This window comes from Perna viridis, chromosome 13 (assembly GCF_037379345.1).
Source record: "Perna viridis isolate PV_CMFRI_1.1 ecotype Kerala chromosome 13, ASM3737934v1, whole genome shotgun sequence".
Classification (NCBI taxonomy): Eukaryota; Metazoa; Mollusca; class Bivalvia; order Mytilida; family Mytilidae; genus Perna; species Perna viridis.
Window position 1 is genome coordinate 20,157,886 of NC_142457.1, and position 15,823 is coordinate 20,173,708.

The window sequence follows — 15,823 nt, forward strand, 5'->3', positions numbered from 1 at the left end:
AACCTCCGTCCCTCACAATTTAATTCTAAAATCTTATTAAACTTTTGTTTACGGTTAAACTAAAATTTAACGAATTAACAGCACATGACTGGAAATGAATTCAATTTATAGCATTTGTTCATAGTAACTTAATTCATCGCTTTGAAAACTGTCGTATTCTTAGTATTATATACGCAGTTTTACTATTAACCGCTTTTACATAATAAACACAAAGTAACATCAAAGACCGGAGGTCAAAGTATTGAACATCATCATGAAAACTCTATTAGTTACAAAAATAATTATCACAGGATGAGAACAGGAAAATTACTCAAAAATAACAGTAATAAATTGATTATTATGTTCTTTTAACTTCAAATATATAGTCAGGAGATGATTTATAGCTTTTCCAACAACTGAAGTTGAACAACTGTTCCAGCGATTTAAATCAATCAATAATTTACAAAAGGTGACTGTATTTCCGATTTGCGATAGTAGCTTCGAAAATTATATTAATGGGGTTTTTCTCATTTAAATTCAGTTTAAGATCGGTTCTCGTGAAGTTAAATCACGAATTCAGCAAAGTCGGTATCTATACTTGTTTATAGAAGGAATAAAATCATCCCGTATATAAAAATTAATAGAAAACTTATCATCTATATTATACCAATGAAGACGACAAAAAATTATTAATTTTATCATGAAATTAAACTTTAACGACAAATTTGTTTCAATTGAAGCAAATATTTTTAAAAAAAATGATACAAAAGGTGAGAGTTAAAATGAAAAGTGCTTGTAAATAAAGATAAATCGTATTTCAAACAGACAAAATGAAGAAATTTATTTTTTCTAAACTATTTTAGACTTTTGAAGTTTAATTTCATGTGTTCAGTTTATAGATTTTAAACATTTCAAGTTAATAAAACGTCTGGATAACCAGAGACACACATTAAAATATGTATCGACAGCACAGTATCGGACGGTTGGACTTTTGTATTTGCAAACTGCAAACACGATGAGAAACCACTTTCATTTTCATTGTAATTGATTCCTGTTTTGTACAAGGTAGTTTCATTGAAACATATTGGATTAACCTATCAACATTGGATCAATTTATGCAATTTAAGTTCATGTTTACAGCAAAATATCTGATTTACACATAGGCTCTTTCTTTGGATTTAATAAAAAAACAACAATTTGTACGGCAATCAAAGAATTGGTGAAAATGTGTGTAAATAGAAAAGGTATATCAAAGAAAAAAGGTATATGAATAGAAAAGATGTATGAATAGAAAAGATGTGCGAACAGAAAAGATGTGCGAACAGAAAAGATATATAAATAGAAATGGTGTGTACATACAAAATGTGTATAAAAAGAGAGAGTAATCAAGGGAACCAAGATTCCAGCGGAAATCAAATAATCTAATCCAAGGACAAAGACGAGATATGGAACAACTGACGAACAGAATAACGAAAAAAAATTATAAAAATAATAAATAAATAAACTAAAATAATACTTACAAAGCAACAAAAGTAAATGGGCAACTCTGACTCCACTAAAAAACTAAGAGCATGGACCAGGTGCACTGGTAGAAAAGATTTAAAAATAGCAAGGGTTTAGTTTAAACATATTTTATTGCTAACATTTACAGGCAATTGGATTGGACATAAGTTATACCAACTTACAAAGGTCCCCTCCACATAATGAATTATAAATATTTTCCAGCTTCACAATCACAACAGGAGAGTGTACCGTCCGAAGACAAAGATTCTAGCAACACAATCACAACAGGAGAGTGTACCGTCCGAAGACACAGGTCCTAGCTTCACAATCACAACCGGATAGTGTACTGTCCGAAGACACAGATCCTAGCTTCACAATCACAACAGGAGAGTGTTCCGTTCGAAGACACAGATCCTAGCTTCACAATCATAACAGGAGAGGGTACCGTCTGTAGACACAGATCCTAGCTACACAATCACAACAGGAACAAGTACCATCTGAAAAGAGACAGTTCTTAGGTACATAATCACAGTTAGAGAGTGCCTTCTGAGTAGGCATAGATCCTAGCTACAGTAAAATAGTGTGTTTTCTGAGTAAAAATAGCTCCTAGCCACACAAATATAACAAGAAAGTATCGTCTAGTTAGATACAGATTCCAGCTACGATTAAATTAACAGTAGAATACCTTCTGAACCGACATAGGTCCTAGCTACACATTTCTGAGAAGAGAGTGTCGTATGAAAATATAGTGATTCGTCGAACAAAATTACATACAAAAAAATGTTGTAGAGGTCAAGGATCCAAAGTACATAATAACTTCAAGAAAGTGCCGTATTAAGGGTCAAATATCCTAGGTACACAATAACTTCAAGAAAGTGCCATATATAGGATCAAAGATGTTAGGTATCCAATAACAACAAGAAAGTACCGCCAATGTTGTTGTGAAATCAATGACTTGTGATAGAGTCTTATCATTTTTTATGAATGGAATGTATTGTTAACATATCTTTGAAATATTTCGCAAATACTTAACCCAATATACCGATTACAATAAACATAATATACCAATAACACAATAGTATTAACCAGACAGATGTACACAATACATTTGGCAAACACAAAAAGTAGAATTATACGATGGCATAAGACATTATTTGACAATTAATTGACATTATCAATGTCTAATGACACTACTTTAGTTAAATTTGATACCATGCAAATCATCGCATTTAAATGTGAATTGAATTTCAAATATAAATGTCTAATTATATTTCAATATATGAAATTATATAATTCAACACATTAGGATTCTACAATGATTTATCATTCTATCCACTTTTGAAGTTTACAAAAAAAAATAATGATGATATTATAACGTATGTAAAAAGTGTCGGTTTTTTTGGTTCAAAAAGTCATAATTATACAGTATAATAAAACGCACTCTGTGAAGATTGTCAGTTCACTTTATGTAATCTGGTAATTCATTCATGTGTAATGTACATTATAACTAAACTTTGATATAGAAAGGCATCTTCCATTTTAAAGATAAATTCCAAAAACAACGACACAAATAAAACTCACAAAATTACAAATTGCTGATTCTGATTTAAGTACATTCATTATATTATTTTGCATTGCAACCGTTAAATATCATCAGTCCAAAAACATTGACCCTTTTATTTGCACGTTGATAAACGTCACTGTCGTTCTATTGTGGCATACCAGTCACAAACGAGAATGGATATGGAGAATAGGTCAAAGAGACAATTACCCCACCGAGATGAAAAATGTTAGCTTAAGGCCCCCATGCGTGAAGTACACTGACATACCAGCTCCAGAACACATTGTATCTACATAAAATATGTCCTATTCGTATGTTATTATGTAGGATAGAGGATCAAATTAACGATATGTCTCACAACAAATCAATAGCACACAAACGTCTTAAAATATGACGACTCTATTCGCTACATTGTACACTGCTCCAAATTGATACAGGGAAGATAAATTAAGCATAGAAGGGTCTGACAAATTCCCAACGATGTTATACCCGTCAAATTTGCGAAGCAAATGTTTGGTCGTTCCCTCCGCGGGACTCGAACCCGCTGTAACATCTATGGCAATATATATATATACAGTTTCTGTATGGGATAAACTTGCCACTTGCCCCATACCACATTGCCCTATCCCCCATTCTCCATTGCCTCTTACCCCATTCCCCATTGCCCCATCCCCCTTTTCCCTATAGCCTTTTCCCTATAGCCCCATTCTCCATTGCTCCATCCCAATTTCATCGACTGATTTCCCGTTGTCAAATGTCAGGGGTCGGGCATTAACAGGACGACAAAAAAAAACAGGACGGGCATTTTCTGACAGGGTGCAAACAATTTTAAATTTTCAATAATAGTCCAAAACTAAGGTTAAAGAATAATGAAGGGAACCAAGGTTATAGAGGTAATCAAAAGAATGTAATCTAGGGACAAAGACCAGACATGGAAAACAGACATACACAACAAAGAATATAAAGCAACTAAAATCATAAATACAAAGTAACAAAAGTAAATGAGCAACTCGGACTCCACTAAAAACTGGGAGCATGGACCAGGTGCACCGGTAGGGTAAGCGTCCTCTGCTTTTCTAGCAACACCCGCCGAGTTGCTCATAAAAAGTCAAGTCCGGGGTAGACAAACGAGGAAAGGAAACTATGACCTGTTGAATAAATCAGTTTTCATGGTGTTGATGGATACACCATAACGATCCACGAGTTCATGATGCCGACCATAAAACTTCTGTAGTGATGACTTCAAACTTCAAAAATATTAAAAACGGCAATATTAGTACACTCATATTTCAATCAAAAATCATCAAAATGACATGTGTGATAACACTTTTAATATACCTATTAGTAAAAAAGTATTGTAAAAAATGTTAAAATTGTCTATATCATTATAATGTTGATGGCTGTGGTACATATATTTCAGACCAAATTTTTTAAATGAGATATTTTTTTTGTAAATAAAATGAGTCCGAACACTTATATTATTGTTTAAAATTGTCCAAAAAAAAGTGTCGCATATGGCTTTTACACATTCATTTCAATCAAATTTCCCCAAAAATGATACATTTCTGCAGATTGTAAGGGTGCGAATAATTTAAATTTTAATAATGGTCTAAAACTATTGTTAAAAATATTAAAACTGACAATTTTTGTATCCAGTTGATGGTTGCGACACTCATATTTCAGTCAAAAATCTTCAAAAAGACATACTTTTGCAGAGTGTATGTGTGGGAACAATTTTAATGTATTAGTAAAAAATTATTGTAAAACAAATGTTAAAATTGTCTATATCATTATTATGTTGATGGCTGTGATATACTTCAGACAAAATTCTTGAAAATGAGATATGTTTTGCAAATTGAATGAGTGCGAACACTTGAAATTACCTTTATGGTCTTATATTTTTGTCTAAAACGTTAAAATTGTCAAAATATGCATCATATGTTTAGCTGCGACATAATGGTTTCAGTTCAATTACTCAAAAATGGATATATTTCTGCAGATTGTAAGGGTGCGAACAGTTTTAATTTCAATAATAGTCTAAAGTTCTTGTATAAAAGATTAAAAACGGCAATATTATTATCCTTTTCGAGGTTGCGACGAATGACATATTTCTGCCGATTGAAAGGGAATCAACATTTTATTTTGTAAATGGTCTTGTCATTATTGCTCAATGTGTATAATTTGTCAATATTAAAATCATACGAGTGTCTCCGACACAAAATTATTTCAGTATAAATTTTCAAAAAAATGATTTACGTTTAGAAATCGTATGAGCGCAAGCATATTCAATCAATAACAAATGCACTTCCGGTTAATGTTTAAAAAACAATGTCAATGAATAATGTACTGCGACACCTGTAATAATTACAAATTACCCTTAAACAAGTTTGTTTAAAAACTATTTTAATTGCTGTCATAGAATTATGATAGGTACGTTGCTTGCAGATCAATTTGTTTGATCGACCAATCAAAATTATTCCCTCGCCCCATTCCGATTGCCCTATTCATTTGCCACAATCCCAATGCCAAATTCCCCATGCCACATCCCCCATAGAGTGGGAAGTTTATCCCATACAGGTACTGCATATATATATATCTCTCTGCCTTGAAATTAAATATTGTATACCGTTCATATATTTGTCAAATTAAGATCCAACACAACCAGAAGTTCCATATTTATAATTCACTAGTACTTTTACGTCTTCATAAACGATCTTCAGGTGAAAAACTACAATAGTATCTAAGTAACGTTTTAGTTACAGATATAGAACGACTTAATAACGTTATAAATAGATTCAACGTTATAAATAGAGTTAAAACGAAACTGAAAATGTAAGCTGATACATATAATAAAAATTGAATTTAACGTCCGTTTAAGATAGGTTAAAAATTTTCAATAAACTTTCGTCCTTTCAACTCCCTTAAAGTGTCTCTCGGAGATTTCATTTTATAAAATGGAAAAATAAAAAAAAAATCCACCGCCACAAGTTTCAATGTGTGCACTCAGCGGTATTTGTCTATATGCGGAATCTCTGACTTGTTGACGGTGTACCCTCATTCGTTCCGATAATGCATTTCCGGTCTAGCCGATATAAATCTCTTCGCAGTTGGGGCATTTAATACAATATATTAAATTGGCATTTTTGCAGTTCATGTTTGCATTCGTATAAATTTTTGTTCCATCCCTAGAAGAAATTTCGTGACCGGAATATATGTGTTTGCAGGTGCCACAACGTTTGCCTTCGCATGGTGAAACTACGGGATATTCATCTCCTTGTGGATCAAACCTTGCTTTTGTTAATAAACGTTATAAATCGATGGCTGTCGCTTACTTTGGATAAGATATTAGGAGTGATTATATCTTCCAATTTTTCACTTTGTGTAAAAATTGGTAGGTTACGTTTCGCTACATTGAAAATTTTCGGATTTGCAGGGTTGTGCGTTACGACAAAAGGGATTATATCATCGTTATTTCCAGATGTTGGTGTCCTGTTGTTTGTAGTCCGTAAAGATTCTATTGGGATTTGCTTCGCACGTTCGATTCCATTTTGTATAATATTTTGTGGATATTTCTGTTTTAAAAGAAATTGTGATAATTCTTCAAGTCTTTGATCTCTGATGTTTCGATCTTCAATTACTGTGCATATTTTTCGTGCCAGACAGTACGGTATATTCCGTTTCGTGTGAGATGGGTGGCATGATTTAAAATTTAGATATTGATGGGTGTCTGTATTCTTATAGTAAATATCTGTGGTTAGTTTGCCATCCTTAAGTAGTACTGAGATATCAAAAAATGGTAATTACTGACTTCTTGAGTAAATTTAATGCATGGATGTAGGTTGTTAAGCATTTCCGTTAATTCGGTTAGTTTGTCATTGCCATGGGTCCAGATTATTAAACAATCGTCAAGAAATCTTTTCCATGATTTTTTTTTAAATCTCTAAAATTCTAGTCCATATTTTTGTTCAATGTTGCGGTACGATTTTTGTTCTAAATAACCCATGGCTAACGTGGCAAAAGTGGGAGCAAACTTAGTGCCCATCGCTGTTCCTTTTATTTGTATATAATTTTTACCACCAAAGAAGAACGAATTGTTTTCTAAGATAAGTCTGACTGATTCTAAAATAAAGTCATTATCGAATCTATCTGGAATAGCTCCTCTGTGTTTTTCAATTCAAAATTTTACGGCTTCTATTCCGAGATCATGCGTAATGTTGGTATAAATACTTATAACGTCGTAACTAACCAAGAGTGAATTTGGATCTGTTCTATCGGATATATGCGATGATAAATTCAATATCATCCCGATTGAAGCTCGGAACATATGTACACAGTGGCTTAAGTACAATATCGATCATGTTGCTAAGACGATGTGTAGGACATACTGGACCGACTATAATTGGCCGAAGTTTTAAATCAGTGGGTGGGGTTACTTTAATATATTCTGTGTTTTGTAAATTCACTGCGTTTTGAATTTCCGCGGATTTGTGAATCTTGAGTAGGCCGTAGAAATTGCTGGTCTGATGCGAAAAATTTATTAATGCATCAGGTTCCTTTTCTGTTAATGAGTTTTCATGGCGTGACACAAGATTTGTAAGTCCCCTCATTATGCGGGTTTCTATGTTTTCCGGAATTTCGGAATAAAACGAAACATTCTGAGGCGATGTATAATATTGATTTGTTGTGAAATCCTACATAATAACACCTAGATGAACTGTCCCGTACTACCATACATCGTGTACTAAGTTACAGCCCTAGATTAATCCTACGAGGAGGAATGACCAGGCCAGCGGAAGCTATATTTTTATATAGCTTAGCTGGTCGAGTGGTCTAGGGCGCTGGACTTTGTGACGGCGGTGTTGCCATAGCGGTTTCACAGCGGTACGAGTTCGAGTCCCGCGGAGTGAACGACCAAAAATTTGCTTCGCAGATTTGACAGTTCTAATATCGTTGGGAATTTTTCAGACCCTTCTATATATATATGTGTGTGTGTATTCAGCATGCTGAAGAAGGATATTAGTTATCCGAAATATTCAATGTAAATTTTACATCATCTGCTCCACCGGATTCGATTGATACAGGGAAAATATGTAAACGTATAGAAAGGTCTGAAAAATTCCTAACGATGTTAGAACTGTCAAATTTGCGATGCAAATTATATATATATATATAATCAAGTTTAAACTACACCCCAACTCTAGAGTCGATGCGAGGTTGCAAATTTGTGATGCAAACTTGGTTGCTCTCTCAGCGGGATTCGAACCCATTCTGTTCTCTGACATCTATGGCAACACCGCCTGAACTACGTCCAACGCTTTAGACCACACTTTCGTTAACCGATTGATACCTCCTCGTAAGTAAATATAGAGCGCAAACATTAGCACATGAAGTAACTGAACAGGACAACCTCTGATCGTTTCGAGTAAGACAATAGAGGATCTGTACAGCCACACCAAGTAAATAATAAGAAGTTCAATGGGGTGAGGCAACTCTACCATCTTACTTGCTAGTACATTACTACGTAGATATAGATACATAGCATGTACAGCGAGGATCAACATAGTATATATATATATATATATATATATATATATACAGTATTGAGGCTTCATCCTGCTGTTATAGATAACATACTTTTGATGTCTAAAAAACACCAGATTGTACACGTGTACTAGGTTGCTGACATTTTACGTCTAGCAATCAAAACTTTTTCGAAGTGAAAAAATGGTAAGCAGATGCGTGGCGTAAATCGTAATAAATATGATGCTTTCATTTTATTTAAAAAATGCTCATTAAATAATTCTTATCATTACATGTGTACTGTTCCTGTTATAATTCACAATGTATTAATTATATCTTTGTAAGTGTTTAATGAGTTGCCTGTTTCCATGCAACTGATTTAATATTATGCACATTTTCATTCCAGATATAATATACGAATGTATGGCATCCATAAAAACACATTTTCAAGGCTTGTCGAAATCTCATAACATCAGATATTGTTTTTCTATTCGTGTAGTTCAAGCTGGTGTGTTCTTGGATCTACCTTATTTTAGTAGAATTTTATTTTCATGTATTTATTTTTTATATATTCTGTGCTATTTTAAATACTGACTTTGACCAATTCAAACAGTTTGCAATTTTATACTGCCCGTTTGTTTTGAAATATACCGGAAATAATGATCCGTAATTCAAACCGAACGTTAAACGAGTTAACAAACGACGTTTAAAATCACCATTCCTACCGCGAATACTTACACAAAGCCCGGACCTTTGCGGAGAATATAAAATTTCCGATTGAAACTCTGATTTACCATTTTAACCATTCCTTTTGACGTCTGCCTATTAGATCAATTTAGGAATGGTGTTATTACCATGATGTCAGACTTGTATAGCTGTTCTAATCTAAAAATGTAACTTCTTTAAGCCAAACGATCTCCGTCACAAAGATGACGTTCGGTCTTTAAACAAATCTTAGTTTCGGGAACTTTATACATCGCTTCTACCAAAATAAAACTTGAGATAAAGGATACTACAGGCACTATGAACTCAAGCTCATACATTATATCTTGACCTACACTTGGGATAAAGGATACAACAGACACTATGAAGTCATCTCATACATTGAATCTTGTCCTACAATGGGATAGAAAAATTCACAACAAAACCCCACGACATATCACAACTCATACGTTATACGAGAGTTTGCCCTAACTTGACGAACTTTTTGAATCGTGCTAAACTTCATTCAATAAGGTTTCTCAAACAAGATTATGTTTCTACATGAATAAAGTCATTGCTGCTTATCATGAGCTCATGGAATCGTTATGGTGTATCAATCTGCACCATGAAACCGATTCATAGTTTTCCTCTTTCGTCGTCCCCGGATTTGTCATTATATGAGCAACTTGGAGTGCTTCTAGAAAAGCAGGAGACGCTTATTCTACCTGTGCACCTTATTCATCCCCAATTTTTAAGTAGATTCTGGGTTGCTCAAGCACTTTTGTTTCTTTGTTCGTGTTAATTTGGTCATTACATGTCCTTTGATGTGTGTGTTCGTCTTCCTTGTCTAGTCTTTATCCATGGAAAATATTCCCATGTATTTAATATCCTCTGGGTCGATGTCACCGTTGGTTACCGAGGGTAATCACCAAACCAGTAGTCGGACTTGTCTGACCCCGGATTATATAAGATTTTATGCATCATGCAGTAGGTATCAAAATTTGCAATATTACAAATTTCAAAATACTTAAATACTGAGGCTGTGTTCCTTTAATTTCGCATGGTATATCCTCAAGGGGATAGATTTGGCTTCTTATTTCGATAGTTTTTGTATTGAGTATTTCTTGTATGCAATTATGTTTTGTTAATTTACATCTTCCTTTATATCTGATTCCAAGGTTACTCCTTGAAAAACGTGTACAGCATATCAAAATTTGCAATGTATATGATTTGTATTTTATTTATTAAACAACCACTTGGTCGATGCAACTGCTGATATACCAATGTCCCCGTGGATATTCACCAACAAATTACTAAAAAAGATATGTTTATTTGGTAATTTTATTATTGCCATTAGAACATCCACTTTTGTTGATTCGGTTTCGCCAAAACTCCATATTCCACAGGAACACTAACTCATTTTCGTCAAATGCACATTGGTATTTAAGACAATACAAGTTTGTACAGAAATAGTATTACTTTAAAATAATTACGGTATGTTATTCATTTATACTGCTTTGTCCTTATCAGAAAATTATATTTATCGCAGTCAATCAATTAACGATTATGTTTTGTTTTTTTTTTAAATTTTTTTTTCTAATGGCGTATTCCATTGACCAATGACCTCAAGTACTGCTTCCTAATTTAAATTCATTGACACAAAGTTTCTAGTATGGTCCAATGTAATCATTCATTAACAAATAACTTCTAATATGGTCACATGATTTCATTTCATGGCCTGGTAACCTCTAGTGTGGTTCCATGATTTCATTTCACAAGCCAACAATTTCAGTATTGCCCAATGAATTAACGTTGATACTTCCGGTATCTTTCTTTATATTTCCAATTATGCAGGTCTGTAGTAAATTGTTTTAACGATGACAAGACTTAAGTTGCAAATCTGCAAACTAATCATACGGATTGGAATGTAACTTATGCGGTCTAGTATATGTCGGTATACACAAGATCGATTAAACAAACGAACGTGCGATCATCGTTCATCGGGAATTAAAACCACCAAATCCCCGACAATTTATGACCATTTTAGTTAACAATTGTGATGAATTTATTTGATAAAAATCCAAGACGGATAAGCAGTCACGGCCATTGCCACTGTACGTCACCGGAGATGCATAATGTCCCTATAGATGCTCTTCTTCCTTTCATACAAATACCTGGCTAACATCCTCAATCACAAAAACGTAACAAAGATAATTCCCCGATATTTCATGGACAAATCAATACTGATTATTTCATATTCCTATATATCACCTAAAGTTTTCAATTATAAAAGGCCATTGCAGAACCTTGAGGTTGAGGAATTCAAGTCTAAACCACCTGACTGTTCTTGCAAATGCTCTCCATTGAAATATGGTCCTTCCAGTCACGTTGTTACGGGATATTTCAACATCGTCGAAAACGAATCTCTCTGTAAAGTCCTTTCTACAGATCTCAAGTACCGTGAATCACGCTCCATAAATTGGAATTATAACTAAAGTTCTTATGGATGCCATGGAGAACTACGCAAGAAAATGGATAAAACGAGAACAAAAATGTATTGATTATCTCTCATAGTGGATAAAGCCCGTGAGGTCATTAATTTTGAAACGTTTTAAGTAAGTTAATGCTGCATCAGTTTTCAAAGACCTCGATGTAACAAAAACATTATCTATTATACATTAAAATATATGTTGTACCGTACAAGCAGACAAAACCCAAAACAACATTGTTTTTTGTATGCAAAACGTATTACATCCAATGTTTAATATCAGATGTAGACGTAGAAGTAACAGCAGTGATAAAATCTATACTGCCACCTTACCAAAGAAGAGATAGTGGAAAACCATAAATCAGCGCTATCCGCTTTTGACCTCTCTACGAAAGACGATGACTGTGAGTTACCGTCTATGTACTCAATTTCTAAATTCCACAACAATCCATACAATAACGTTATAGCTGGATCTGCAAAATGTACTACCAAACTTCTTTCACACCTTTTAACTTTTATACTCACAGCTGTCAAGGAAGATCTCCAGTCCTACTACAGCATTTGTTACTCCCGTAATGGTACAGTTTCATATTAGTTCAATGCAGATCCTGAATAATTCGAAAGATTTTTTTTTTAAATCCCCAATTCAAGAATATTATCCTAATACAATAGCGTTAAGTTCTATGATTTTTCTACACTTTATACTTCTTCCCCCCCGTACTCAGTTGAAATCCCGACTCAAAAGCATTATACATCCTTGTTACTCAAAAAAGGGCCGTACATCGAGATGCAAATACGTAATCCTTCGTGGAGATTCCTCATACTTTTAAAAATAATTTCAAATCACCTTCCACATATACCGTAGAAGATGTTTTCAAAATGCTGGAATATTTGATCGACAACATATTTGTCCAGTGTGATGGACACGTTTTTCAACAAACTTTCGGCATTCCAACGGAAACAAAGGAGGCTGACTTTATAGCTGATCTGATCCAAAAGAAAGAACATCTCAGTTTCCGCGTCATAAATTACACATCATCGTTAAATTATCCTAGTTTCCACGATTTGATACATCGCATCTACCCCAAAGATCATGAAATATAAGACTCTGTGAAGTCAGCCTCATTTCTTGACCTACGTTTAGAGATCGATGGTATAGGAAAACTATCGACAAAACTATACGACAAACGTGATTGTGGTTCATTCAGAATTGTCAACTTTCCATTCAGATGTGGCAACCAACCTGTGTATAGAGTTTTCATATCACAACTCATACCTAAATGCTAGAGCTTGCCGTAACTACGCAGACTTTTTGCATCCCGCTAGACTTCTTACAATTAGCCTTTTCGGAACAGGGCTATGTTGCTACAAGATTGAAATCATCACTACAGAATTTTCATGGTCGTCATCATAAACTCGTGGATCGTTTCAGAATATCCAGAATATTTTGATACTTTAATTGTATGTATTATTGTAGTTATTTTATGTATTCTGTTGTGTTTGTAGGTTTTCCATGTTGGGTATTTGTCCCTGAAATACATTAGTTTGATTTCCCCCTAATCATGGTTCCCTTCATTACTCCTTCAACTGATATCTATAAGGTAGGCACATTGTCTTTTTAAATTTGTTCCTTTAGAAATCTTCTGTACAACAGAATTTTCTCCACAAAGCTCGACAGAACAACTTAAATATTTGATAAAGGAATCGGTTCTGAATACCGACGTGAATTACTCCACGTAAAAACGATTTGAAACAATCAATATGTATGTCATATTAAATAAAATAAATTAAAGCTTGTGCCAAGTTGTGTCTTTAAAAACAAGTATTATTTTAGTTATCCCAAAAGCAACCATAACTAATTATGGGGCAGATAACCTGGGGCTCTGTAAAACCCGTATTTGCCGTATTTTTCTCTATTTTTTATATTGCTAAAACACTAATTAAAAACTGCATGAAGCTCAGTGGTTGTAACCAGTTTTATATCAATTGTTACTTAACCAAGGCTGTGATTAAATGCCAACATAATACATTATAAAGTCACCCCTCATTGGGCTAAATAATATTGAAGTGAAAGAAGGAAACTCAGATCCAATCTAATGATAAAAATCGACGTGATATTTTCAATAGTAGAAGGAAATCTTAACTGTTAATGCCATATCAATAAATTCATAAATTGTGCTGATATTGGGATTTGAATGACTAATAAACTTGCGATATTAAATTGTGTAAGTCAACCTAACTGTTAATATTGTTACATATTGTTTTATTAACTTCACACCACTCATTACATGTAAGAGGCAATCTTCCCTTTCTATGGAATATTGAGCATTGGATATTTTGAATGGAGATTTCGATTTGGGTATGGCAATTTGGCATAGGCTGGATAATAAAATCGATTTGAAAGTAATTTATGCTTCATGATTTTAATATATATAAAAAAAAACAATAGTTTTAATTACATGTCGGGACTTTTTTTTATTAAAAAATGTGATAAATATTAACGACTGTAAATAGGAGTGGTTTAATCAGTACATTGATTCTGTTTGTCGATATATGATTTTAATACAGTGATTGCATTTTATTTAACTGGTTGGAATAAAAACTTTTCCATAGATGTTAAAACCATATTCATAGCACATGCATCAATAGACAATAACTCCTTTTGTGTGGTTATGTTTACCCTATTTTACACCATTATATAAAAATAGAACAGTTATAAAAATAAATCAGAGGGAGATATTAAATCGCTCAGAATAAACCGCGGTAAATGAAAATACTCACTATGTTCCTGACTTGGCACATGCATTTCAAAATAAAATGGTGGAATAAACCAGGTCAATTGTTAGCCAAACCTCCATAACCTGGCCACAAGAGTTCCAGTATGAATTTGTTTTGTTCACACAAAAATGAAAATTGTTAAAATAGTAGTCAGTTCAATGTTAGACTTAACGACTGCCGTACTGAACAAATACATCTGCTATTATTTGTTTCGTTGTTACGATAAAAAAAAATCAAGAAGTAAACGAAGATTGGAAGACAAATTTATGACAATACGCTACTTTAGTAAAACCCAAATTATCCCCTATAATATTTGACTCATTAGTAAATGACAAAATAGGCAATTGATTGATTCTAAAATTTATATTTTGTTTTAGTATAAAAAAACTTATAACATGCATTTGGTCATATATTGTACAAAATTTAGTTGCTAAGTAAATGATGCTGTAGCTGACCGATCGATATATGTAGCATTAAACGATTAATAAAAAAGCAGTTATTCTACTGACTCTGCTACTATTTATTTAAAACTAAACTTTTTAATTTAAAAACATACAACAACCAGAAATTTGATATCACGGGCCATGGTCGATTATTTCATTTAACTGTATGCTGCATTTCTATTAAATTACCATGGGTAGATTGATTAAGTCTAACACGTAGATTGTATGATATCGTTTCATATTAATAATTAACTGATGAATAGCTGACCAAGATAACATATTGTCTCACATTATACAGTAACGTCACAGGTGGTAGATAATTGAGAGAAGACTAAATTAACGTTAATATGATTCAGATTATAAACGTTATTTCAATATGTTGTCGCCAGTGGAATTGTCAGATGTTAATATTTTCTGAGCATAAAGATACACATCATAAAGATACACATCAGTTAGAGCTAAATAATAAGCAACATCAAAAAGTATGATACAAAAGTAACGAACTTTGTTTATATTAATTAAACATATATAAGAAGATATAAATACATTAACCATGTAATATAACGATAACAAGTCAAAGAAAAAACAATCATACCGGGATGAAAATGAAAAACAAGGAAACACTCACACCACAGGGCAGGCTGGAGATGGCACAAAAACATCATTATACACAGGTACACAATCAAATAACATAAATATGTGGCGGGGTTAAAGTACTTTTGCGTGATTACAACATTCCCCCTTTAAAATATGGCCACTGGATAACACAAATAAAAACACCTTAAAATCAGTTCAAAAATGCCTGAGTCCCTTGTTACAACGGGAATAAAGAACTACTACTAGCAGTTA

General features: G+C 33.3%; 1 long non-coding RNA gene across 1 annotated transcript; it reads right to left on the bottom strand.

The window, feature by feature from the left end:
* Positions 1–1,594: 1,594 nt before the first annotated feature.
* LOC148599877 (uncharacterized) lies at positions 1,595–14,753 on the bottom strand. Its single transcript, XR_015918141.1, has 2 exons — positions 14,535–14,753; positions 1,595–1,979 (listed from the first exon to the last, which is right to left on the bottom strand). It is a non-coding gene; the product is annotated as an uncharacterized LOC148599877 (long non-coding RNA).
* Between the last annotated feature and the right edge of the window lie 1,070 nt (positions 14,754–15,823).